Here is a 27,738-nt window from a genome sequence, read left to right as displayed (position 1 = left end):
CACTTAACATCCTAAATTTATAATACTTGAATTTGAACTTATGCCAGCTTAACTTCAATAACATACAAATTTTTTGCTCTTTTACAGCTTTTCCCCACCCCATTTGGTTGCTAATGTCACAAAATAACATCTTTATTCATTGTGTGCCCCCAAATGTAAACTATTTATTAATTCCTTTGTATATGCTAGTCCTTTAAATTATGTAGAAAATGCATATGAAGTTACAAACCAAAGTTTAAATAGTAATTGAATTTAATAGTAATAAAACTAGACAAACAATTATTTTTTATGGAGCACCTGGGTGACTCAGTCAGTTAAGCATCTGCCCTTGGATTACGTCATGATCCTGGGGTCCTGAGATTGAGCCCCACATCGGGCTCCTTGCTCAGTGGGGAGTCTGCTTCTCCCTCTCCTCTCTGCTCGTACCCTCTCTCACTATCTCTCTCTCTCTCAAATAAATAAATAAGATATTAAAAAAAATTATACTTTTAAGTCATGTTCAGAACAAAATATGGAGTTGTAAACCATTGATACAATAATATTGGCTTTTATTACTGCCCATGTATTAACCTTTATTGAGATCTTTATCTCTTTAGAGGGCTTCAAGTTAGCATCTAGTGTCATTTCATTTCACCCTGCAAAACTCCCTTATCATTTCTTAAACGGCAGGTCTAGTGGTAATGAACTCCCTTAGCTTTTGTTTATCTGGGAATATCTTATTTTCTCCTTCACTTTTGAAGGGCAGTTTTGCTGGATATAAATTCTTTTTTTTTTAAAATTTTATTTATTCATTTGACAGACAGAGATCACAAGTAGGCAGAGAGGCAGGCAGAGAGAGTGGGGGAAGCAGGCTCCCAGCTGAGCAGAAAGCCCAATGCGGGGCTCTATCCCAGGACCCTGGGATCATGACCTGAGCCAAAGGCAGAGGCTTTAACCCACTGAGCCACCCAGGCACTCCTGGACGTAAATTCTTAACTTTTTTCTTTTATCATTTTGAATATATGTGCCAACTGCCTTCTGGTGTCCAAAGTTTCTGATGATAAATATGCTGATAAATTTGTTGAGGATCCCATGTCTGTGATAAGTCACTTCTTTTATTGATTTCAAGATTCTCTCTTTGTCTTTCAGCAGTTTGATTATAATGTGTCTTGTTGTGAATCTGTTTGAGTTCATTTTAGTTGGAATTTGCTGGGCTTCTTTGGTATTTATATTCATGGTTTCCATCAAATTTGGAATTTTTCAGTCATTATGTCTTCAAATATTCTCTCTGCCCCATTCTCTTTCTCTTCTCCTTTGGGGAGTCCCACAATGAATATGTTGATCCATTTAATTATGTCCCACAAGTCTCTTAGGCTATATTAACTTTTCTTCAATGTTTTTTCTTTCTGTTCCTTAGGTTAAATTATTTCCATTTCCCAACCTCCAGTTCACTGATTCTTCTGCTTGCTCAAATCTACTTTTGAGTTCCTCTAGGGAAATTTTCATTTCAACTAGTGTACTTTTCAACTCCAGAATTTCTTTTTGGTTTCTTTTTAGGTTTTGTCTTTATGGATATTTCCATTTTGTGCATACATCATTGTGTTGACTGTTTTTGCATCTTTCTTTAGTTATCTGAGCATCTTTAATATATTTATTTTAAAGTATTTGTCTAGTATGTGTGCCATGCTTTTTCAGGGATAGATTCTGTGTTTTTTTTTTTTTTTCCTTTAAATGAGCCATACTCTCCTATTACTTTGGGTTAAAAACTGGACATGTGAGTCTAATTAAGTGGTAACTCTGGAGCTCAGATTCTCCTCCTTCCCCAGGATTTGCTGTTCTTGTTATTATTATTATTTTGTTATTATTATTATTTTAAAATTATTTTTGTTAACATGTAATATAATATTTGCCCCACAGGTATAGGTTTGTGAATCGTGAGGCTTACACATTTCACAGCACTCACCATAGCACATACCCTCCCCAATGTCCATATGTTATTATTTTTGTTTATTCTATTGTCGTAGGCTGTCTCTGTGCTGAGGACCAGCTTGAGATATGGAGTTAAGGTCTTCTCAGGTCTTTCTGAGACTTTCCCTGGATATTCTTGATTACTTTCTAATTTTACCCATATATACAGTTTAAAAAAAAGATTTGTTTATTTATTTATTTATTTGAGAGAGAGAGAGAGAGAGAGAGAGAGTGAGAGTGGGGGGAGGGGCACAGGGAGAGGGAGAAAGAGAATCTCAAGCAGACTCCCTACTGAGGGAGCCTGATGCAGGGCTCAATCTCACTATCCAGAGATCATGACCTGAGCCAAAATCAAGAGTAAGATGCTCAACCTACTGAGCCCCCCAGATGTCCTGAAATGCAGTTATGTTTGAATGCCCTAATCTTTAAATGTTTGGGTCCTAAAAGGGGAAAAGGAGAGATATGAGGCAAGGGGAGGGTACAGGCTCTTTACATTTTTTTGGAAGTCACTTCAGCGAGGGAGGGGAGGGACTTCCAACAATGAAGAGAGGTGGAACAATGATGGCTACCTGCCTCTTTGTCTGCACATCCGAGATTAGAAGCAGCACTCAGTGATTGGAGCATAGATCCTTGATATTTGGATGATAGGGTCATTTTGTCTACCTTGGCACCCCCAAACTGTGTGCAGGTTGCTCCCAGAGCATAAGTTCCCAGCTCCCTGCCATGTGGCTGGGGATGGGAGATGGATAGTTGCTACTGTGCTAAGATAAAATTGACTGAATGTAACTGCGATTTACCATCCAAACTTCTGGAATTTGCAAGCCTTCAGTAGACCCCAGAGTTCCAAAATGGTTACATCAGGCAGATTCTGGCAGTGCAGTTGTTGTCTAGATGGGGAGAGGGTCCCTGTGTTTCCTCCTCCATCATCTTCATAGAATTTTCCACTTGTCTCATTAACTTTTGTAAGAAAGAAATATTTGGGAAAAGGTGCTAGAGACTAACTCCCTGTGATTGTGATGTATCTCACAATAGATGCCAATTCCCCACATGTCAGGCCCTCTCATTAAGGACTTCTGCTCCCAAAGAGTCCAGTGCAATCAGATCAATCAATTCTGACTGAATGGCATTTTGTACCATTTAACAGGAAATCATTTGTGGTCCTTTGTTTCTAAAGGTAAAAACAGTTCTAGTCCTGGTGAAAACTCATTCTTGATTTCCAAATAATAATATGTCTGTTGATCAGCCTTTATATCAGAGTTTCAAATAGAGGAATTGAAAGGGGTACATGCAAATTTTTAAAATATTCTATATTTTTCAGCCAGCTTAGGTTACTTAATGTACTCTTGATAGATTCTATATCCTTACCATTATGATTATCAGAAAAAAATGTTGTTTCAGCCTGCTAGGATGCAATTCTTAATTCTGCTTGAAATCTAAAGATTCATCTCGCTTGCCTGTGTTTTGGTTTGGTCTTTCTTGATCTAATTAGTATAGTGTGCACTCTCTCTCTCCTCTGAGACTTCACTGCATTTTCATCACCCTTTTATGGTGTTTAACATATCCTCTTTAGTACTATTGGTATTTCTGTTTGAGTTCCAATGGATTATAATTTGCAGGGACCACCGAATGCTATCCAGAAGTATGCCATTTGGCATAAGAGTTATTCTGAGCTGAAGATTGAGGTTCTGAAATCCCTTATCTGCCTGAAAGCAGAAACTCCTAAAATGACTCAGTTGTCTTAATCTCCTAGAGCAACTCTAGTCTTCTCTTTTTGGAGAGGGAAGTCCAGAAGTTGGCATTGTACCCGAATTATCATATTTCCCATCTATTCTCTTAGGGTCTCATTTATCTTTCAAAAAAGTCTTTTATGGGGGCACCTGGGTGGCTCAGTGGGTTAAGGCTCTGCCTTCAGCTCAGGTCATGATCTTAGGGTCCTGGGATCGAGCCCCATGTGGGGCTCTCTGCTCCATGGGGAGCCTGCTTCTCCTCTCTTTCTGCCTGCCTTTCTGCCTACTTGTGATCTCTGTCTGTCAAATAAATAAATAAAATCTTAAAAAAAAAGTCTTTTATGTTTTCTTAAGTACCTTTTCTGCCCCCACTTCTAGGAATTCATTTATTCTCTTTCTTCTAGTCTTTCCCTTCCCCATTCTAACCACCTCCTTGAGTCTTTTTTTTTCTTTTTTTAAGATTTTATTTATTTATTTGAGAGAGAGAAACAGATGGTAGCAGAGATAGTGAGAAAGAGCACAAGAAGGAAGGAAAAGGAGAAGTAGGCTCCTGCTGAGCAGGGAGCCTGACATGGGGCTCCAGCCCAGGACCCTGGGATCATGACCTGAGCTGAAGGCAGATGCTTAACTGACTGAGCTACCCAGGCGCCCCCCTCCTTGAGCCTTTTTTTGTTTATGTGAATTCTTGTGTACGTACATAAATACAAATCTCACTTTTTCCCCCCTTAATTTTCCACCTGTCAGCTTAATTTGCAGGTCCTCAGTTACAAACATAAGAAGATAGAGAAGAAGTTTTTTTTTCTTTTCAATATAACTTTTTTACTGGTAAAAGAAGGGGCAGTATAGGTAGTGGTAAAGATTTGGAGAGACAGGGTTGAGTAATTTTTTTAAACATTTTTTAAAAGATTTTATTTGTTTATTTGACAGAGCAAGAGAGCACACAAGTAGGGAAGAAACAGGCAGAGGGAGAGGGAGAAGCAGGTTCCCCACTGAGCAGGGAGCCCAACCTGGGCTCGATCTCAGGACCCTGAGATCATGATCTGAGCTGAAGGCAGATGCTTAACTGATTGAGCCACCCAGGTGCCCCAGCGTTGAGTATTTTTAAATTCTTGGATTGCCGTCTATCTTAATTAAATTACTCAGCCTGTCTGAACCTCCTTTCACTTCATCTGTAAAACAGGGATGGCAACTTCACCTACTTCTTAGGGTTTGGGGGAGGATTAAAACAAGTAATGTATATGAAGTGCTTAGCATAGTATTAGGCACATAGCAAGTGCTCATTAAATGTTAGTGTTGGCTACTGTTGTCCATCATGATGCTTGTTGCCTTCACAGCAAACTCTTTGTCTTTCATGACTTTGATGACTATTGAATTAGTTTGGATTGACTTTGGCACGTTTGGGCCTTAGGGAAGGAAAAATAATTTTCCCTTTACCCTTCTGAGTTCTTGGCAGAGACCCCTTAATAAAAGACAAATTAACAAGGGAAAAAGAAACAGAAGTTTATTAACATGTATACCTTATGTATACGTGGGAGACACCCAGGGAAAGATGAGTAACCTCCCAAGGTGGCTTAGAATTCAAACTTAAGTACAATCTTAATAGGGAAAGAGGAGAGGAGATGCAGGTCTCTCAGGGGAGAGTAAATAATTTTGGGAAAGATGAATGGGGCCTTAGAAGAACACATGGGAGGTATGGTAAGTTTGTGACAGATTTCATCTAGTCTTGTCTCCTGTGATAAGAATCAACCTTTCTAGGTTGATAAAACCGCCGGGCAGGGATCTTTTTTTTTTTTTTTTTTTTAATTTTTTATTTTAATAAACATATAATGTATTTTTATCCCCAGGGGTACAGGTCTGTGAATCATCTGGTTTACACATTTCACAGCACTCATCATAGCCCATACCCTCCCCAATGTCCATTTCCCCACCACCCTCTCCCGTCCCCCTTCCCCCCCACAACCCTCAGTCTGTTTCTTGAGATTGAGTCTTTTATGGTTTGTCTCCCTCCCAATCCCATCTTTTCATTTTTTCTTTTCCTACCTCCCCCAAACCCCCCCACCTTGCATCTCCCCTTCCTCATATCAAAGAGATCATATGATAGTTATATTTCTCCGATTGACTTATTTCGCTAAGCATGATACCCTCTAGTTCCATCCACGTCGTCGCAAATGGCAAGATTTCATGTCTTTTGATGGCTGCATAGTATTCCATTGTGTATATATACCACATCTTCTTTATCCATTCATCTGTTGATGGACATCTAGGCGCTTTCCACAGTTTGGCTATTGTGGACATTGCTGCTATAAACATTCGGGTGCACGTGCCCCTTCGGAGCACCACGTTTGTATCTTTAGGATATATACCCAGTAGTGCAATTGCTGGGTCGTAGGGTAGCTCTATTTTCAGTTTTTTGAGGAACCTCCACACTGTTTTCCAGAGTGGTTGCACCAGCTTGCATTCCCACCAACAGTGTAGGAGGGTTCCCCTCTCTCCGCATCCTCGCCAGCATCTGTCATTTCTTGACTTGTTAATTTTAGCCATTCTGACTGGTGTGAGGTGGTATCTCATTGTGGTTTTGATTTGTATTTCCCTGATGCCGAGTGATGTGGAGCATTTTTTCATGTGTCTGTTGGCCATCTGGATGTCTTCCTTGCAGAAATGTCTGTTCATGTCCTCTGCCCATTTCTTGACTGGATTATTTGTTCTTTGGGTATTGAGTTTGATAAGCTCTTTATAGATTTTGGATACGAGCCCTTTATCTGATATGTCGTTTGCAAATATCTTCTCCCATTCTGTCAGTTGTCTTTTGGTTTTGTTTACTGTTTCCTTTGCTGTGCAAAAGCTTTTGATCTTGATGAAATCCCAATAGTTCATTTTTGCCCTTGCTTCTGTTGCCTTTGGCGATGTTCCTAGGAAGAAGTTGCTGCGGTTGAGGTCAAAGAGGTTGCTGCCTGCATTGTCCTCAAGGATTTTGATAGATTCCTTTCGCACATTGAGGTCCTTCATCCACTTTGAGTCTATTTTCGTGTGTGGTGTAAGGAAATAGTCCAATTTCATTTTTCTGCATGTGGCTGTCCAATTTTCCCAGCACCATTTGTTGAAGAGGCTGTCTTTTTTCCATTGGATATTCTTTCCTGCTTTGTCGAAGATTAGTTGATCATAGAGTTGAGGGTCTATTTCTGGGCTCTCTATTCTGTTCCATTGATCTATATGTCTGTTTTTGTGCCAGTACCATACTGTCTTGATGATGACAGCTTTGTAATAGAGCTTGAAGTCTGGAATTGTGATGCCACCGACTTTGGCTTTCTTTTTCAATATTCCTTTGGCTATTCGAGGTCTTTTCTGGTTCCATATAAATCTTAGGATTATTTGTTCTATTTCTTTAAAAAAAATGGATGGGATTTTGATAGGGATTGCATTAAATGTGTAGATTGCTTTAGGTAGAATAGACATTTTCACAATATTTGTTCTTCCAATCCATGAGCATGGAATATTTTTCCATTTCTTTGTGTCTTCCTCAATTTCTTTCATGAGTACTTTATAGTTTTCTGAGTATAGATTCTTTGCCTCTTTGGTTAGATTTATTCCTAGGTATCTTATGGTTTTGGGTACGATTGTAAATGGGACTGACTCCTCAATTTCTCTTTCTTCTGTCTTGTTGTTAGTGTAAAGAAATGCGACTGATTTCTGTGCATTGACTTTATATCCTGACACTTTACTGAATTCCTGTATAAGTTCTAGCAGTTTTGGAGTGGAGCCTTTTGGGTTTTCCACATATAGTATCATATCATCTGCAAAGAGTGATAGTTTGACTTCTTCTTTGCCGATTTGGATGCCTTTAATTTCTTTTTGTTGTCTGATTGCTGAGGCTAGGACTTCTAGTACTATATTGAACAGCAGTGGTGATAACGGACATCCCTGCCGTGTTCCTGACCTTAGCGGAAAAGCTTTCAGTTTTTCTCCATTGAGAATGATATTTGCGGTGGGTTTTTCATAGATGGCTTTGATAATGTTGAGGTATGTGCCTTCTATCCCTACACTTTGAAGAGTTTTAATCAGGAAGGGATGCTGCACTTTGTCAAACGCTTTTTCAGCATCTATTGAGAGTATCATATGGTTCTTACTCTTTCTTTTATTAATGTATTGTATCACATTGATGGATTTGCGGATGTTGAACCAACCTTGCAGCCCTGGAATAAATCCCACTTGGTCGTGGTGAATAATCCTTTTAATGTACTGTTGGATCCTATTGGCCAGTATTTTGGTGAGAATTTTCGCATCTGTGTTCATCAAGGATATTGGTCTGTAATTCTCTTTTTTGGTGGGATCCTTGTCTGGTTTTGGGATCAAGGTGATGCTGGCCTCATAGAATGAGTTTGGAAGTTTTCCTTCCATTTCTATTTTTTGGAACAGTTTCAGGAGAATAGGAATTAATTCTTCTTTAAATGTTTGGTAGAATTCCCCTGGGAAGCCTTCTGGTCCTGGACTTTTGTTTGTTTGGAGATTTTTGATGACTGTTTCAATATCCTTACTGGTTATGGGTCTGTTCAGGTTATCTATTTCTTCCTGGTTCAGTTGTGGTAGTTTATACATCTCTAGAAATGTATCCATTTCTTCCAGGTTGTCAAATTTGTTGCCATAGAGTTGCTCGTAGTATGTTCTTATAATTGTTTGTATTTCTTTGGTGTCAGTTGTGATCTCTCCTCTTTCATTCATGATTTTATTTATTTGCGTCCTTTCTCTTTTCTTTTTGATAAGTCTGGCCAGGGGCTTATCAATCTTATTAATTCTTTCAAAGAACCAGCTCCTAGTTTTGTTGATTTGTTCTATTGTTTTTTTAGTTTCTATTTCATTGATTTCTGCTCTGATCTTTATGATTTCTCTTCTCCTGCTGGGTTTAGGCTTTCTTTGTTGTTCTCTCTCCAGCTCCTTTAGGTGTAGGGTTAGGTTGTGTATTTGAGACCTTTCTTGTTTCTTGAGAAAGGCTTGCACTGCTATATATTTTCCTCTCAGGACTGCCTTTGTTGTATCCCACAGATTTTGAACTGTTGTGTTTTCATTATCATTTGTTTCCATGAATTTTTTCAATTCTTCTTTAATTTCCTGGTTGACCCATTCATTTTTTAGAAGGATGCTGTTTAGTCTCCATGTATTTGCGTTCTTTCCAAATTTCCTCTTGTGATTGAGTTCGAGCTTCAGAGCATTGTGGTCTGAAAATATGCAGGGAATGATCTCGATCTTTTGGTACCGATTGAGACCTGATTTATGACCCAGGATGTGGTCTATTCTGGAGAATGTTCCATGTGCACTAGAGAAGAATGCATATTCTGTTGCTTTGGGATGGAATGTTCTGAATATATCTGTGATGTCCATCTGGTCCAGTGTGTCATTTAAGGCCTTTATTTCCTTGTTGATCTTTTGCTTAGATGATCTGTCCATTTCAGTGAGGGGAGTGTTAAAGTCCCCTGCTATTATTGTATTACTGTCGATGTATTTCTTTGATTTTGTTATTAATTGGTTTATATAGTTGGCTGCTCCCATGTTAGGGGCATAGATATTTAAGATTGTTAGATCTTCTTGTTGGACAGACCCTTTGAGTATGATATAGTGTCCTTCCTCATCTCTTATTATAGTCTTTGGCTTAAAATCTAATTGATCTGATATAAGGATTGCCACCCCAGCTTTCTTCTGATGTCCATTAGCATGGTACATTGTTTTCCACCCCCTCACTTTAAATCTGGAGGTGTCTTCGGGTCTAAAATGAGTTTCTTGTAGGCAGCATATTGATGGGTTTTGTTTTTTTATCCATTCTGATACCCTGTGTCTTTTGATTGGGGCATTTAGCCCATTAACATTCAGGGTAACTATTGAGAGATATGAATTTAGTGCCATTGTATTGCCTGTAAGGTGATTGTTACTGTATATTGTTTCTGCTTCTTTCTGATCTACTACTTTTAGGGTCTCTCTTTGCTTAGAGGACCCCTTTCAATATTTCCTGTAGAGCTGGTTTGGTGTTTGCAAATTCTTTCAGCTTTTGTTTGTCCTGGAAGCTCTTTATCTCTCCTTCTATTTTCAATGATAGCCTAGCCGGATATAGTATTCTTGGCTGCATGTTTTTCTCGTTTAGTGCTCTGAATATGTCATGCCAGTGCTTTCTGGCCTGCCAGGTCTCTGTGGATAGGTCCGCTGCCAATCTAATGTTTTTACCCTTGTATGTTACAGACTTCTTTTCCCGGGCTGCTTTCAGGATTTTCTCTTTGTCGCTAAGACTTGTAAATTTTACTATCAGGTGACGAGGTGTGGACCTATTTTTATTGATTTTGAGGGGCGTTCTTAGCATCTCCTGGATTTTGATGTTTGTTCCCTTTGCCATATTAGGGAAATTCTCTCCAATAATTGTCTCCAATATACCTTCTGCTCCCCTCTCTCTTTCTTCTTCTTCTGGAATCCCAATTATTCTAATGTTGTGTCGTCTTATGGTGTCACTTATCTCTCGGATCCTCTCCTCGTGTTCCAGTAGTTGTTTGTCTCTCTTTTGCTCAGCTTCTTTATTCTCTGTCATTTGGTCTTCTATGTCACTAATTCTTTCTTCTGCCTCATTTATCCTGGCAGTGAGAGCTTCCATTTTTGATTGCACCTCATGAATAGCTTTTTTGATTTCAACTTGGTTAGATTTTAGTTCTTTTATTTCTCCAGAAAGGGCTTTTATCTCTCCGGAGAGGGTTTCTCTAATATCTTCTATGCCTTTTTCGAGCCCGGCTAGAACCTTGAGAATTGTCATTCTGAACTCTAGATCTGTCATGCTACCTATGTCTGTATTGATTAGGTCTCCAGCCTTCGGTACGGCCTCTTGTTCTTTTTTTTGAGGTGAGTTTTTCCGCCTTGTCATTTTGTCCAGGTAGGATTTGCTTTCTCCTGCTGTGGAATTCCGCTGTTCTTGGTGACTGAAGTTGGTTTTGGATCGGTTTCTTGTTGATCTTCTGGGGGAGGGGCCTGTTGTAGTGATTTTCAAGTGTCCTTGCCGCAGGCGGAATTGCACCGCCCTTGCCAGGGGCCGGGCTAAGGAATCCGCTCGGGTTTGCTTTCGGGAGCTTTTGTTCCCTGAGCGCTTTCCGTAGAGTTCCGGAGGACGGGAATGAAGATGGCGGCCTCCCAATCTCTCGGCCCGGAGGAGCCGAGAGCTTGGGGTTCCGCTCCTCAGTGCGCTCTCAGAGCAAAGCGCCCAACAGTCCCGCCTCCCTGGCTTGCGGTCGCGCCTCGAGGAAAGCAGTCAATTGTTGGAGCTGGAGAAAAGCGCCGGGTCGCTTTTGTCTCTGTGGCCTCCGGCCGCGCTCCGAGCCCACCCAGCCTGCGACCGGCACAAGGTAACCCTGGGCTTAGAGCTCACTCCTCGGCTTTGTCGCTATAGCCGGCTTCCCCGCTCCAATACCTGCGAGCTCTGCGGCACTCAGACACCCCCGGTCCTTCTGTGACCCTGCGGGTCCTGGGGTTATGCTGACCCCGCCTGGGTTTCCCCCCAGTTTAGCCTCTGGAGCGATGTCTCCCAGTGGAGCCGACTTTTAAAAGTCCCGATTTTGTGCTCCGTCGCTCCGCCGCCGGGCAGGGATCTTTGACAACTGAGGTCCTTTTGGAGAATCTGTCTTTAAGCAGATAAAGAGAATTTAGAGAAAGCCTCTCCTGCTTTTGCTGTTTTTCATGTGCTTGCAGTTCAAAACAATCAATATACCGAAGTAGCATATCTTGGGATATTGTGTCCTGAACTCCTATTTTGGAGTGACCTGTTCCGCTCCAGGCCAGTATGAGCCGACCAAACAAAATTAGGAAAGTAAGTACAAGAAAGTTTTTTTTTTTTTTTAAATGATTTTATTTCCTTAAATTTTATTTATTTATTCTGCCTCTGTATTTATTTTTTAAAAATTTTTGTTTAAAACTTTTATTTTTAAGTAATCTCTATACCCAGCGTCGGGCTCCAACTCAGAATCCTGAGTTCAGGAGTCACATGCTCCACCTCTGAGCCGGCTAAGTGCCCTTCCAAAAAAGTTTTAATTCGGGGTGCTGGGGTGGCTCCGTGGGTCGGAGCCTCTACCTCTGCCTTTGGCTCAGGTCATGATCCCAGGGTTCGGGGATTGAGCCCCCTGTCCGTCAGGCTCTCTGCTCAGTGGGGAGCCTGCTTCCCCTTCTCTCTTTGCCTGCCACTCTGCCTACTTGTGATCTCTCTGTCAAATAAATAAAAAATAAAATCTTAAAAAAAAAGTTTTTATTCTTTCCCTCCCCTGAACTTCTTTGGCCCCTTAAGTACTCATACTTTTGAAAATGTTTTTGTTTTATCTCCTCTACTAGATCTTAAGTTTCTTGAGCATACATAATATCTACTTGTGTGTCTTTCTTTTAGTTCACAACCTCCTTGAGTATAATCTGAAAGCAGCCCCCATATGTGGAGGACAAAGAGAGATTAAAGAAAGAGGCAGACCATTCCAGATTGGTAGGTGGCAGATTTAATAAGCAAGGGCTTGCTTATGAGGCTTGTCTTGGACAGCCGCAAGACAAGTAGATTTCCACACCTGCCTTCCAGAATCTTAAAAGTTTATATATATAGTTTATATAAAGACTTAATGGGGTTCAGTCACATATGCAGGAGGCCTTAACTGGGTTCAGTCATGTACCTGGTCCAGACAGTCTCAACACCATGTTTCTATCTCAGGGGTGTATCCTTGGAGCAACTTCTGGGAGTGGAGAAGGCAAGCAGGACACACGTTGTAAGGACAGGGGAGTTGGGTGGGAGCCTTCAATCGATTGGGTCCAGCTTGCTGGTCAACTTGTGGTCAACCTCCTGATGAATTTCTCCAACAACTTCCTACAGGATATAAAGTATGTAATCAATAAATATGTGCTCAGTGAATGAATGATTCTCTTGTTATCCTTTGCCCTGAATTTACTAAGCTCACCAGATAACTTATTTTGTGTTGGAAAGATTTGACCTGGTCTTTCTTTCTTTGTTTTTTTTTAAAAGATTTTCTTTATTTATTTGACAGAGAGAGAGACACAGTGAGAGAGGGAACATAAGCAGGGGAGTGGGAGAGGGAGAAGCAGGCTTCCTGCTGAGCAGGAAGCCCCATGTGGGGTTTGATCCTAGGATCCTGAGATCATGACCTGAGCCGAAGGCAGACGCTTAAGCCATCCAGGAGACTCTTGGCCTGGTTTCTTAATAATTGTTCCTACCATTAGAGAGGCATCACTATCTTTACTGAGGTAAAAATCTGCCCTTGAAAAGAAATCATGGGTAGAGTCAGAGATGGAATTCGAGAGTCCAGATCAACAGTTATAAACATTGAATCTGACTCTTTATGACTATGAATTGCTGAGGGCATTGGATAGGACAGTGAAAACATTCAAACTGCAGATTGTTTTCAGGCAGCATCATGGGGGGTGCCTGTTGGCATCAGATCAGGAATTAGTGATGGAAAAGTTATACAAGGCCATCTAGCCTCTACCCCTTCTGGTGCAACCACAGGGCCTGGGTGTGTGTGTAGGGGGGTGGTTGTTCCTTTTATTTTGCAAAATAGGAACAGAATGAGAAAAGAAAAAAAAAACTTATATAGGTGAATTTGCAGGAGAATAGAGGACCGGAGAGCTGAGTAACGTCAGGGAAATTTATATGTACTCAAAAGGCCACGAGGGTATGTGAAAAATATTATGTTAATCAGAAACAGAGGGAGCACAAAGAGAAGACCAAAATAGTTTTAAGTCTACAGTATCTTTTTTTTTTTTCTGATCTAGAAAGGGACACATTTCTCCCGAGCAGTTGGTAGCACTGAAAACCTTTGATTTAATCCATCTTCTTTTTCTTCTAGAGTACTAGTTGAAAAAATATTTCTAAGTAATTGTAACATGCTGCTCACTCAGCTTATTAAGGGAACATTCTGTAGGGTAAGGGACGGTGCTTACCTAGTCCACTCCTTCAAGGCACCAGAATCTGGGCCATCATTGTCAGGCTTTTTCCCTGAATATGCCTGTAACAGTCCCTGGAGGATTCATTAGTTTGGAATTTTATAGTTAATACAGGCATTAATTAAGAACACCAAAACCCACACGTGGAAGGAGACCTCAATCTAACTTACTCTGCACTAAATGTAAGCACCATTTTATATAAAACAACTACAAATACCTTACAGTGTGGTTCTGCTATTAATTTATAATCCTTCGCTGCTGGGGATTTGGTGAAACCTTTAGCTGTGTGCCTAAGAGAAGGGTTTCTGCTGTGTGCCTATTCTCCTCTTTTGTTAGCCAGGTTCTGTGTTTTGTCTGCTGACCTTTTCAGAATGTCCCATGCCACTCTTATCCTGCACCAGTTTGCACTGGAATGGTTGCTTCAATCTATCAGGGGCCTTTTCTTTTTCTACTACTAATTGAACATCTCCTACTGCAAAAACGCTCCGTTTAGAGCTCAAATAACACAGTCCTTATTAACTGAGGAAAGGCTCTTGGGCCTGCGTCCCTGTGTGTGGCTAAATGCCTGTTGTCTAGGCCTGGGAAGGGTTTTCTCTCTTTTTACTTTCAGAAATAATGCTAGAGCTCTAAGTTCTAGGCAGATGTGGTGTCCCAGCTCCTCGTACTGTTTTCTGGTTGTTCATGACCAGAAGCTCATGAGCTTGTCACCCACCCTACAAAATGCTCTCCTAGTTCAGCCTGTAGTGCAATTAAATAATTCATTGTGTGGCTGGTGTGTCTGGAATGTGTCCCCCATACCAAGGTGCCAGGAGGGCAGAGCCAAGTCTTTTCTGTTCATTCTTGTATCTGCAGCATCTGGACCAACATCTCGCCCACAGAGGGCATTTGGTCAATAGTTGAATGAGTGTCTCTTCCACACTGGGGGTTAGGGAGAAGGTTATGTACTTGCTTATTTTGGTGGGAAGAGAAACTTCTGGCCCGACTTGGACTTGAAACCATTTCTCACTTGGCAAGTTCTGTGCTATGATAAATTAGATGCTAGGATAAATCGAGGCGGACTTAACTGCAGTCACTTAAGAGTTTTCCTGTTTAATCATTTCATGCCCATTATCTTTAGAGTCTTTATTACACTTTTTCAAGGGGGAAGGGTGTTTAACCAGACCAGGAGAACTAAAGAATATGGAAAATTATCCCGTTAATTCAGGACAAAATTCATGTGTTCGAATACAAGGCAACGTTGGATGTAATGTTTCCATTTTTTATAATGAGAAGCTTCGTTTTCATCAACTTGAATATACAAAGGTCTAGGAATATAGAGGAAATCGTCCAATGTTTACTCATAATACTTTATTATTAATTTAATTACATATTTAAAATATAATATTTAAAGTGTGAAAAAAGAGACACCAGGCCCAAAATGGAGTCACTTGTGTTAAGCTCCATGTCAGCAAACCAAGACTTCTTACCTAACCTAATTGCAGTTTCAGCCTTTCTGAGGAATGTAGCCTTCAACTAGTCAATCTGGAATTACCTGGTCAATACTAATGAGGTTACCTGCCCAATAGACGCCTTCTATACCCCACAGGTGAACCTGCCTGAAATAATCAGCTTTCTCCTTGTTCCCTGCTCCTTCCCCCATTCTTGCCTATGAAAGCCTTCCATTTTGTACAGCTCCTCAGAGCTCCTTTCTGTTTGCTGCCCCATTCATTATCATTGAATAAAGCCAAGTAGATCTTCAATTTATTTAACTGAATTTAGTTAACAGATTTGGTGGCAATGTCAGTGGGCTCTGAAGTGAACTTCTGTTGCCTCAGGAACAGTAAGAAACACAGATGTGGTACCTGTGAACTCTCTGAGTTCTCTTTCTCACCATACCTGAGGGCCGGGGCTAAGCTCCTCTTGGTTCTGAGCTCTGCTCTCTTTACCTCAAGCTTCTGATTTAATTGGCTTTCTAGCCAGTTCTCCATTTGGTTGGAATCTCTAGTTCCATGGTAGAGATTGCTGGTGGCAGTTCAAGTTCTCTATTTGTTTGGAAACAGTCCACAATCCCCATTCTGTTGGTTCAGTCCTTTCCCCACTTCCCAGTCCCATGGTGAGAATCACTGGTGGTACACGTGGGGCCTTGAGGCGTGTTAATGTGCACCTGCTTGTTTGTTCCGTTTTGTGTAGGTAGGCTATTGTCAGTGGGAATCTCAGAAACTTCCCAAAAGGGGGAAAAAAGCTGCAGAATTGATAGCCATGGATCAAACATTTAAAAGCTGTATAATATAGCTTGCCACCTAATTTCAAGACTCCTATGTTAGGATACGTTGGTCACAGATGGATTAGATTGATGCTAGGTTACCTGCCAACCTCAGGAAACTTTCCACGCTACGAGGTGCGCTTTCAAAACATCGCATAACTTCCAACCCAGAGGCATATCCCTTCCAGGTATTAGTTTGGCTCTGAGAGACCTAAAGACCTAACTAAAATAATAATAATCATAATAATTATAATAAAAATGGGATCCTTATACTCCAAAGAGTTGAGCATGCTACCTTCTGGCACACCCGCTTAGTTTTTTTTGTCTAAAAATTAGAAATATCTACAAAAAATGGTAAAATCTCACTAAAAACAACCAAATTACAATGGTCATTATGGGGAATGTGCCAATTAGATACGTTTAAGAAGTATACTTGAGAGGTGCCTGGTGGCTCAGTCACTAAGCATCTGCCTTTGGCTCAGGGCATGATCCCAGGGTCCTGGAATTGAGCCCTGCATTGGGCTCCCTGCTTAGTGGGAAGCCTGCTTCTCCCTCTCTCACTCCCCCTGCTTGTATTCCCTCTCCCGCTGTCTCTCTCTCTCTGTCAAATAAATAAATAAAAATCTTAAAAAAAAAAAAAAGTGTACTTGAAAGCAAGAGCTCTCAAATCTAACAAAGAGAATCAGATACCAATTTCAGTTGCCATGCAGAAGCCTCCAAATGTCTTTAAAATTCTAAAACAGCTTAATTGAAAGATTTGTTATAAAAAGTAATGAAAAATTAAAGACACAAGAGGTGCCCAAAACAAAGGGCTGTAAGACTAATGTAACTCCCACTGCTTCCTTCTATCCTCCTTTTGGTGAATACTCATCTTAGTCCTGTCTAAATTGTTTTTCCCCTCTGAAGAGACTATATGACCGTTGCTAAAAGTCTGCTAAGTTAATGGCCTGACAGACACCCTCATTTCTACCTTTGAAAGAGGGTTCCCACAGGGACCTTCCCTGACTTGATTGGGCTCCCAGAGTTTCTCTGGTAAATGGCTACCAGTAATTCCCTTTCACAGCCAAAGGGAAACTAAAATTAAAATTAATAAAAAACTTTGCCCTATTCTTGTAGATACTGGAGCTACACTCTCTACTTTAGATGCCACTTGGAGCCTGGAGATAGGATCCTGGAAAAACCTGCAGATGTTGGCAAAGGATGAGAATTTTTATCAGATTCAGCTCTCTGAGATCTCTGTCTGTAGGACCTGGTAAAGAGAGGAAAATCAAATATCATTTGCCTCCTCTTTGAGGCCTCCTCTTGGGTCCATCAGGTTGTTTAATACTGCCAGAAATATTTACTGAATGTCCCGGATGAAACCTGGCAAGATATCTGAAAGGATTTAATGACTCTATGATTAGAAATTTGACCAAATTGGAAGCTGATATTTAGACCCTGATAGGAATTTTTTTAGGCCTTTTCCCTAATCTAAATGTACCCAGAGGGGAAGAAATGTTTTGCTTCCCAACATAGGTAGATGGGTGTGTCAGTCCTTTGATATTATTTAGGCTGCCACCCCCAAGTTGTTGAAGAATTAGAAGCAACTATCCTTACCTTATAAATCTTTGTAAGACTAAAAACGCAGCTCTGAAAACAATCCAAGGTTCACCTATCCTTTCTAACAATTAACCTCATCTATTTGTCTCAAATACCTATTTGTAGGTATTGTAAAAATTCTGGCCTTAGAGAATAGAAATCCTCCTTGGAGGAACTCGTATTCTTTCCTTGTACCTTTGAGAGGTCAGTGTTCTATCTGGTCTACAAACTTCAGTGAGGTAATTCTTGTTAGAAGGAAAACAAAAGGAGAAAACAGTTTTTTGGAACTTGGGCAAATGAAAAATCTCAGGGGTCTTCTCCACGAATATCAATAACAAGCTTTATTCATCTGAGCAGATAAACTTCACCTATGTCAACTGTTCTTTTGTAAGCTAGTGAGTTTTTACATTATCATACCCTTCTCATGGCAGTAATTTTAGAATGAAAGCCGTTAAGGTTTCTATTTGCATGTCTGTATGTTTATGTGTATCTGTCTCTCTATCATCTATTACAAATGTGTGGTATTTTCTACTTCTAGGTAGTAGTACCAAAATTAATTTGTAAAAGAGCTCTATTTAATTGGCCGAAAGAAAATTAAGCTCTTCTATGTGTTAAGGATTCATAAAATGCCTAGAAATATAATAAAAACTAGCCCAAATGCTTTTCAGGTTCATGTGCTCTGACATAATCTTTGGTAAATAAACTTGTTTATGTTTGTTGGCCTAATTGAAATAGACATTTCTTTAAATAATGTAGACATACAACTTTTATTCCACCTGAGTTTACTAGTCAAATTCATGTTATCTCTGTTACAAAACTTGTTAGTGAGGAAAGTAACTTGCTATGAATTTTTGAGAGTAATTTTATAAGATTTTATAACAATCTTTATAAGTAATCTAAGCATAACTGCTGAAAATGAGTAATTGAATAGATGTAAGTGGGATAAAGTTCTTAAGTGAATTTTAAAAGTTTCTTCAAATCTTTTTGGTAACCTGAAACCTTAAAGTTTTTGCTAAGTTAAATGATGGATAGTCATTAAATATATAGATCATTTCTAAATAAGATAAAATACTGAAACATTAATTACTGAACATAAGTTTATCCACTTTTGGCTTCTTTATACAGAGAAACTAAAGATACTTGAGTATATTTGTACAACATGTTTTGTGCCACGATCATATGTATCATATGTAGATATTATAAAATGTATTTATAATGTAGATATTATAAAATGTATTTATAAATTTATAAATTTACCAAGCTACAGAATGCTAATGTAAAAGACAGTTATAGCTGATTACTTCTCAATTTTCACTGGACCTTCAAACTTTCTTAAGGGTTAAAAATTCTAATATATGTAATTAAAACTTCTAGGAAGGGAAATACCTCCATATGCAAGGAAAGTAGGATATGTGTTTTTGTTAAAAGAATGTATGAGAAAAAGAAATGCATCTCCGTTGAGGGAAAATAGAGTAATTTTGTCCCAAAGTAATATTGGTTATTTCAGATGGGAAAAGAAGAAACACATAGGACAAAATCTGAATGTAAAAAAGAAACTTGTAGGTTTGTGGGAAAGGATCTGTGGAAAGAAATTTGATGTGTGGTCAAGCTAGCTAACATTAGAGTGAATTTAAGTAAGTTAAATGAATTTTAATATCAAAAGTAAGCAGATGCAAAATTAGAATTTGGCTTTCTCTGTGTTGAAAGGATTAAGTTTTCTTGAACTATTGGTCTGCTCTTGATAAAAAATTGTAAAAGTTTTTCCCTTTACGTTTTAAGTAATCTGCCTAGAAAAAAAAAGATTTTGTGTCCTGCCAAAATAATTTCCTGTGTCTTTATTGGGTCATTGATTACTTAAGAAAACTGAATCTTCTCAGTTTTAGAAGACTTAGAAGAGCTAAGGTCAGAGAGAGGCAGTTACAAAACCCTGTAGTTCAAAATGAAGTAATATGAGAGGCTTCATAAGGATGCAGATACAGATTTTTTTCATCCTTTTGAGGGTTAATGCTGTAAACACCTAGGTTGGCATTTGAATATATGAAACATTTCCTCCTGGGGTATTTTGGATAATTCCCTGTTACCTAGACTTGTTTCTCTACTGATTAATTCATTGGATCATTCTTCAGTTTTCAACCTCAATTTAAGCCATCATTAACTAGCAAATATTTAAGGTGTAATATTTAGTGAGTGATTTTTGGAAAAAAAAAGTACTTTGTAAAGTGACTTGCTAAAGATGAAACTCGAGAATATTTGCATTTTCTAATTGTTGTTTCCCTGATCCAATCCTTGTTCCTTGCCCCCCTCCCTATACCCCCCTCCATCCATCCCTAGCACAGATTTACAAATGATTCAATCAATAAAATATGGGACTTAGCCATTGAATCTTGCTTTTGGGCAAGCCTCATATTTCATTGATTCCAACACTTATTACCCGTGCCCTCCCATTTTAACATCTCTGAAATCAAGTTGCATCTTACAGTTGATGGTATCTGAGTTGCAGTTGTGATGTGGCTGCAGGAATCTGGTCATAGCTGTTCATATTGCTGTCACTTCAATTGAGTTATATGCATTTAATTGCCATTTACAACGTCTTCAAAATAATTTCAGTATGATTTGGCATTGAAACAAAAGCCATTGTAATTGCCGAAATGCATGGAAAGAGCATTGTGATGTATAATGAAAATCTATGACTAAATAAGTCTAAAAGACTTTATTCCATATGTAAAAAATAATTCTAAGTGATAAGAAAGCTTTGTATCAGAGTTTAACTGGTACCATTTTCTCCCTTTAGTGGTACACAGTGGGATATCTAAAGATCAATGACATCTTAGCCATAATGAAATATGGTAGTATTTGCTTCAGATTGAAAATACGAATCTCATGTCTTTTTCTTGGTAAATTTCTTGTTCTGATGTGCTTAATGTATTCCTAGTTTCCAAGAGCACATTTAAAGGAAATTGTCTGCAATCTGTTTACTGAGAACTTTGTTCAAGTTCAAACTGCAGATTTTCAATCACACTGCACTTCAAAGCATTACAAAGGGGGACTGAAAAATCTGGTGAACATGTTGCAATGACAGGAAGTATTAAAACCTATAAAGGTGCAAGAGGATTTGAGCTTATAGTAACATCAGAGCTAAATAAAGTACATACCGCACAGCATTTTCTCCTAAAAAAAAATTCTCCGTGGCTTCATAAGGAACTGTTTAAAGCTCTCTAAATAAGATTGGGGCTGTTCAGTTAATCGTCAGACACACATTTGTTGTGAAACTACTGTGATTGGAATCAGTGTTTATTCGTATCTAATATTTAGTGAGCCTACTATGTGCCAGACATTGCATTGGGCTCTAAGATTAAATAATCAAAGAGAGGGTCACAGCCCCCTTGGAGCTTCTATTGAGGAAGCAGGTCAATGTTAGCAGGGGACATTTCTGAGTTTTGTAGATATGTCACTCTGATGAGCCTGAAAGCCTTGTCTGACATTGCCCTGCGGGGTGGACGGTGAATGAAGAGAATCAGTCAAGGTTCTGGCAGGAAACAGATGGTGCACTCAAAGCGAGGACTTTACAGATAGTTTGTTAGAAGGACTATTTACAAAGGTGGGAGCGGGGTATAGGAAAACCACAGGATAATTTTGTACTTGAGGAGCTAGTGATCGTCATGGGGGAGGGAGGATAGAATAGAGGGTGAGGGACTGGGATCCTCCTCCTCAAACCTAAAGGGACCCTAAAGTCTCAGCAAGAACAGTCAGAGGTAAATTACAGATGCTAAGGAAAGAAAAAGTTTTTTCAAGTGTTTAGAGAGGCACTTTGATGTGATTAAAAAAGAAGGCTCTGGATCCAAAAGGACCAGGGACTCAGTTACAGTTCTCTATGTATTAATTGGTCTTCAGAGACCGTTAACTCTCCCCCGTATCCACTTCCTCCTCTTCCTTTCAGTAAAAGCACCTTCTGGAGGCTTTGCTGGTCACCTGGTTTCTCGGCTACAGCTAGCTATGGACCTGTGACAAATTTGGATTAGTGGGATGTGGGCAGAAGTGATGTGTGCGACTTCTGGATTATCTTCTCAGTGACACTTGATTCGCACGCTCATCTTTTTCACTGGCCGGGCAGTGGCAATAATTGGAGCCCATTTGGGAGCTACATGATATGAGAAAAGCAGACCTACCTCTCCCTTCCAGGCTGTTGGCTGACAGAGAAATAAATTTCTGTCTTATCGAAGCCAGTGTATATTTAGGTCTTTTTGTTAGAACAGCTTAGCCAATACCTTGACTAATCCATTATGTGTACTACGGCATTCAGAGAGCGTCCGGGTTGGTGAACACATCTATGTGCTGGGAGGGTGGCCCACTTCAACTCCAGAAGGACAGAAGCTCCCATACTTGGGACTCTTCTGGATCTTGTGCCATGTATGTACCTCTTCATCTAGTTGTTCCTCTGTAAACTTTATCATATCGCTTATTATATAATAAACTAATAATTATCAGTAAGCATTTCCCTGGATTCTATGAGCCATCCTAGTGAATTATTGAACCTGAGGAGAGGGTCACGGGAACCCTGCTTTAAAGCTGGTTGGTCAGAAGTGTTGGTAACAGCCTGGTACTTAAGATTGGCATCTAAAATGAGGGCAGTCTTGTGGGAACCTTAATTTGTGGGATCTGATGCTAACTCCAGCTAGAGTGTCAGAACTGCGTTGAGTTGGAGGTCACCTAGCTGGTTCAGAAAATTGGTTGATGTGGGGAAAAAACCCCACACATCTGTGTCAGAAGTATCATAAATACAAGAGTGGAGGAAAATATAGTATATTTTTCCTAGACAGGGTGACTTAAGAACAAGAACGAATAAAATGTGAGCTAAACTGTTTCTGTAAGTGTTGTGATCCTTGCCTATGACCCACAAAGCTTTAGAAAAAATTTGCTAATTTTACTAGTGGTTGCTTTGGAGGGAATCTCAGTATAAAGGGTTGTGGCTCACATTATATCATCTGACATCTTGGTGACACAAAGAGCCACTACCCTTGCTTAATATTCTTAGACACATAGGCACAAGTAACTCTGGTAAATTTCTGGAAGTGGAGGTTAAAGGGTATTTGATTTTAATGTTTTTGATTGTCTTGGGTTGGTTGGTTTTAAGTTGATTGACAGAATCTGATAGCTTTGCCTGTACATTTCCTGCTTTTCCACACCCTCTCAGGGTTCTGCCTTTTGTCTACCTTGGAAACTTCTGGCTGCCGGGGCCTGTGAAGGGCCATAGTCCCAACTGGACAAGTAGATTTCAATCATGCGGGTCCTGGGTTGTCACTGGACCAGCCTGTGTTGTGTGTAACACCTGAGTTGGGGACAGAAAATAAAAATATTCACATGCTTTAGATACTGGGTTTGGAAAACTTTTGGGGTACAATTAGCTAAATGGTTGTGGTTTCATGACCCAGCCATGGAGGTGGTAGTGTTGGTGTCTCCCATACATGTTGTCAGAGTGGTGTGAAATGATGATGTGTAGGTAGATATGTGTCAATAGTATTTTCAGGGATGATCAGAGATTTTGGCTGGCACCTGGATTTAATGGATTTAATGGGAAAAAGATACTAACTCCTGTTGAATACTCACTGTAATCAGAGTCTTTACGGGGTATCCTGAGGGGCAATTCCAACATTTCTCTGTTTGCCTCAGTTAGGGGCAAATTTTATCTTGAAGCTTCTAACCTTGTGGCTTTGTAATCTACACCCCTGAGACCACTGTTGCAGATTTCTAGCAGGCACTAGAAAATCTGTTTCATTTTAGGATTGTGGTTAAACAACTACCTTGCTAGGGTAATTTAAACTGGATTTGCCCATTCCTCACCCACCATACCTAGCAGACTTTATCTGCCCACATCTATCAGTGCTTGCTCACTCGTCCCTGAACTTATACCCCAACACTCCCCACTCCCCACCCTCCTCAATGTGCTTCTTGCCTTCCTAAGACTTATAAAGCTGTTGCAAGTCCTCCCACTTGGCTGAATTCCTGGCTTCTTCAACTTATGCCAGTCATTCTTATATTAACAATCAGGCCCTGGTGGGACCTGCTGTTTTCTGGAGGTTCTCTTAGATCAGGTTTCTGAGAAACAGACTCTAGATGGAGATGTGTATGCAGAGGTTCTACTGAAGAGTGCTCTTGGTATGGACAGCTCTAAGTGAAGGAAGCAGGTTGAGCAGAGGGAACAGCTGGGCTACAACGCAGGAGCAACAAAAACCTCAGCCAATCCCAAGAGAGCTCAGAAGCTGGGATGGATCTTTGGAGTTGTCCCAAATTGAGGCATGGCGGCTGGGACTTTGTACCAGGTCACCAACTGGTCAATGGATGTGGTCCTCCTCTGGGGAGAGGGGACAGATTCAGCCTTTAGCAGCCAACACTCCCAGCAGCTGGAGGAGTTATGCTTGTGCTCTCCTCCCCTCTGTGCCCCCACCCCCCTCACCAGTGGGAATCTGGGTGGGCACCCAGCTTCTACAGGGCTACTACAGGATGCTACAGGGCTAAAGCTTTACTCTCATGGCTTCTTGGAGCTGGATCTGATGCAACCGGTCAGAGAAACCCTCCTCTCTTGTGAAGTGTATAGTCACATCTTTTATTTTAGGAAATTTTTTCTTCTGATCATAACGTCTTGGCTTTCAAGTTTTTATTCATTAAATTATATGGGAGTTATATGTGAAACACTGATCTAGGCTTGAAGAGGGATAGAAAGGTGAATTACATCAGGTGGTTTTCCTCAAAGGGATTCCTAAGTTGAAGAAGGGTTGGAATGGGGGATGACGGAGAGGGCCACAGAAAGAGGGAAGAGCTTTGTGCGGGCAAACTGGATGAGTCTTCAGCTTTGAGAACTACATTCTCACATTGTCTCAGGGTAAATTTTGAGGTGACAAGCCAACCCTCCCAGGTGTGGGCTTGGAGGGTAGATTTGGGGAAGGGCAATCTCCGTTTTAAGGTCAAAAGACCAGGCATAAGAAAGGACTAGAAGAGGGATTGAAATGAATGTCTGTGATAGATGTCTATATTATTGAAAAACTAGATGATGCAGAAAGTAAAAAAAAAAAACAAAAACCCATGATCTCCTTATCTAGAGAAAGCCATTGTTAATCTTCTGTTGTATTTCCCCCCACCCGTATCCTTTTCCCCTTTTGAAGATGTAGGAGAGATTATCTTTTATTCTATAATTTTATATCCTTTGTTTTCTACTTAATAGGGTGATTAAATGCAGACTCTAGAGTCACACAGCCTGGGTTCAAATGCCACCTTCCTCTTAGTAGCTGTGTGACTTTGGTCAATTTAGTAAACTTTCTACTCCTTACTTTCTCATTTCTTTCCCTCCCCACTCCTTAAAAAAAAAAATTATTTATTTTAGAGAGAACTCGAATGAGAGGGGGAGAGGGAGAGGGAGAGAGGAACTCAGCTTGGAGCCTGATTTGGAGCTCTATCTCACCACCATGAGATCATGACCATGAGATCACGACCTGAGCCGAAACCAAGAGTAAGACTCCCAACTGACTGCACCACCCAGGTGCCCCAACTTTCTCATTTCTAAGAACGGGACAATGAAAGGACTTTTCTTTTTTCTTTTTTTTTTTTTAGATTATTTATTTATTTATTTAACAGATGCAGATCACAAGTAGGCAGAGAAGCGGCAGAGATAGAGGAGGAAGCAGTCTCCGCACTGAGCAGAGAGCCCGATGTGGGGCTCGATCCCAGGACCCTGGGACCATGACCTGAGCCGAAGGCAGAGGCTTTAACCCACTGAGCCACCCCAGGCACCCCTGAAAGGACTTTTCTAATAGGAAGATGGAATGAGCTAATGTTTGTGACATTGTTCTCATTTTGCATGGAATTTCTCAAAATTGATATCTCTCTATATATTTGTTTATTCACTTGCATATTAGTCAAATCTATACAGATGATTGCATAAAGATATCCGAGTTAAAAAATATTTATATGGTTAGTTGGCTTGCACTTCAGAATAGAATTTCCAGATGAGAGTGCCTGACAAATTCAAATTTATACCTGCAGTTACCTTCCTAACACTTCAAACTCCATTTACTTAAAACCAAGGAACACATTGGGACGCCTGGGTGGCTCAGTTGGTTAAGCCGCTGCCTTCGGCTCAGGTCATGATCCCAGCGTCCTGGGATCGAGTCCCACATCGGGCTCCTTGCTCCGCAGGGAACCTGCTTCTCCCTCTGCCTCTCTGTCTGCCTGTGCTCACTCTCTCTCTCTCTCTCTCTCTGACAAATAAATAAAATCTTAAAAAAAAAAAACAAAAAACCAAGGAACACTGAACTGAGAGAATTCAAATTTTATAGATTCTTCACAATTTCTATATTACTAATTATTTCACCTGTGAATGCAGATCTTCCCTTTCCAATCTGTATTTGTTTTATTTATTTTTCTTGTTTTATTTCAATAACTAAGAACTTGAATACAATGTTGAATGGAACTGGTGAGAGTGGACAGAACATTCAGCATTTCCCCATTAAATAAGATCTTAACTGAAAGTTCTTTTCTTTAGAGAGAGAGAGAGAGAGAGCGAGTGAGCGAGTTGGGGTGGGGGAGGGTAGAGGGAAAGGAAAAGAGAGAATCTTAAGCCAGATGCTTAACTGACTGTGCCACTCAGGCACCCCTGAGATTTTATTTTTAAGAATCTCTACCCCCCCAAAAAAAGAATCTCTACCCCAATCATGGGCTTGAATTTGTAACCCTGAGATCAAGAATCATATACTCTACTGACTGAGCCAGTCAGCTTCCCCTTGATTGAATTTTAAATATGGAAATAATTTATATTGTTGAGATAAACTACACTTGGTTTTATCACTCTTTTATTATATCCCTTAGTATTTAATATTCAGCATGCCAGGCTTTGAAGATTTTTGTATCTATGATCCCTATGTGTCTATGAAGGATATTAATCTGTAGTTTCTTTTTTCTTACAAGGTTTCTCTCTCTCTCTCTTTTAAAAGATCTTATTTATTGATTTGCCAGAGATAGAGAGTGCACAAACAGGGGGAGCGGCAGATAGAGGAAGATGCAGGCTCTTGGCTGAGCAAGAAGCCCAACATAAGACTTGATTGCAACACCCTAGGATCATGACCTGAGCCAAAGGCAGATCTTAACTGACAGAGCCACCCAGGCATCCCCTTAAAATGTCTTCACTTAGTTTTGATTTTAATGTAATACTGGCCTCATAAAATGAGCTGGGATATGTTCTCTCCTTCTCTAGTTTCTGAAAGAGTTTGTTTAAAAGTGGGTAGTATTTCTTCCTTAAATGTTTGGTAGAATTCACCAGTAAAGTTTTGGAATTTTCTCATGAGAAAATGTTTAATTATAAATTTAACTGCTTTCATAGATACAAAATTAGTTGGATTTTTAAATTTTGTGTTAGTTTTGATAATTAATGTCTTTCAGGAAAATTTTCCTTCTTAAATAACTTCCTTATGTTCATTGGCATAAATGTTTTCATAATATTCCCTTATTTCCCTTTTTATATCTGTAGAATTCATAGTGTTGTTTACTCTTTTATTCCTGATATTGACAATTTGTATTTTATCTTCTCTATCTGTGATCAGTCTATCTAGAGGTGTATCAATTTTATTTATCTTGTCCAGGACCCAAGTTTTGATTTTTACTTCATTCTTTGCTGATTTCTAGTTCACTGATTTCTGTTCTTATATAAATTTTTTCCTTTTACTACTTTTGTGTGACTCTTCTTTTCCTAGCTTCTTAAGGTGGAAGCATAGATCACTGATTTTAAACTTCTTTTCTAATATAAACATTTAAACTTACACATTTCCTAAACATTGCTTTAGTTTATATCTTACAACTTTTTTTTTGTAACTTTAATGCCATATACTTGGCAATGATCCAAAACAAATAAAGGCAGATAGACATTATCACCCCATAACTGATGCTGACTTAAAAGTTAATATAAACACTGTTGCTGGGGCACCTGGGTGGCTCAGTCGGTTAAGCGTCTGCCTTCGGCTTCGGTCGTGATCCCAGGGTCCTGGGATCGAGTCCCACATTGGGGTCCTTGCTTGGCAGGGAGTCTGCTTCTCCCTCTGCCTGCCACTCTCCCTGCTTGTGTTCTCTTTCTCTCTCTCAAATAAATAAATAAATAAAATCTTAAAAAAAAAATCTGTTGGTATTTTAAGTCCACATAATAGCAAGAGAATTTGGTTTTCCTATTAACTTTAAAAAATTTTAATGTTCAATTTTTAAATTATTTAGAATCTTTAAGAATTCCAGTATAATGAACATACAGTGTTATGTTAGTTT

The sequence above is a fragment of the Martes martes genome, assembly GCF_963455335.1.
Source record: "Martes martes genome assembly, chromosome: 8".
In the NCBI taxonomy this organism is placed as follows: domain Eukaryota; kingdom Metazoa; phylum Chordata; class Mammalia; order Carnivora; family Mustelidae; genus Martes; species Martes martes.
Note: the sequence above shows the minus strand (reverse complement) of the source record.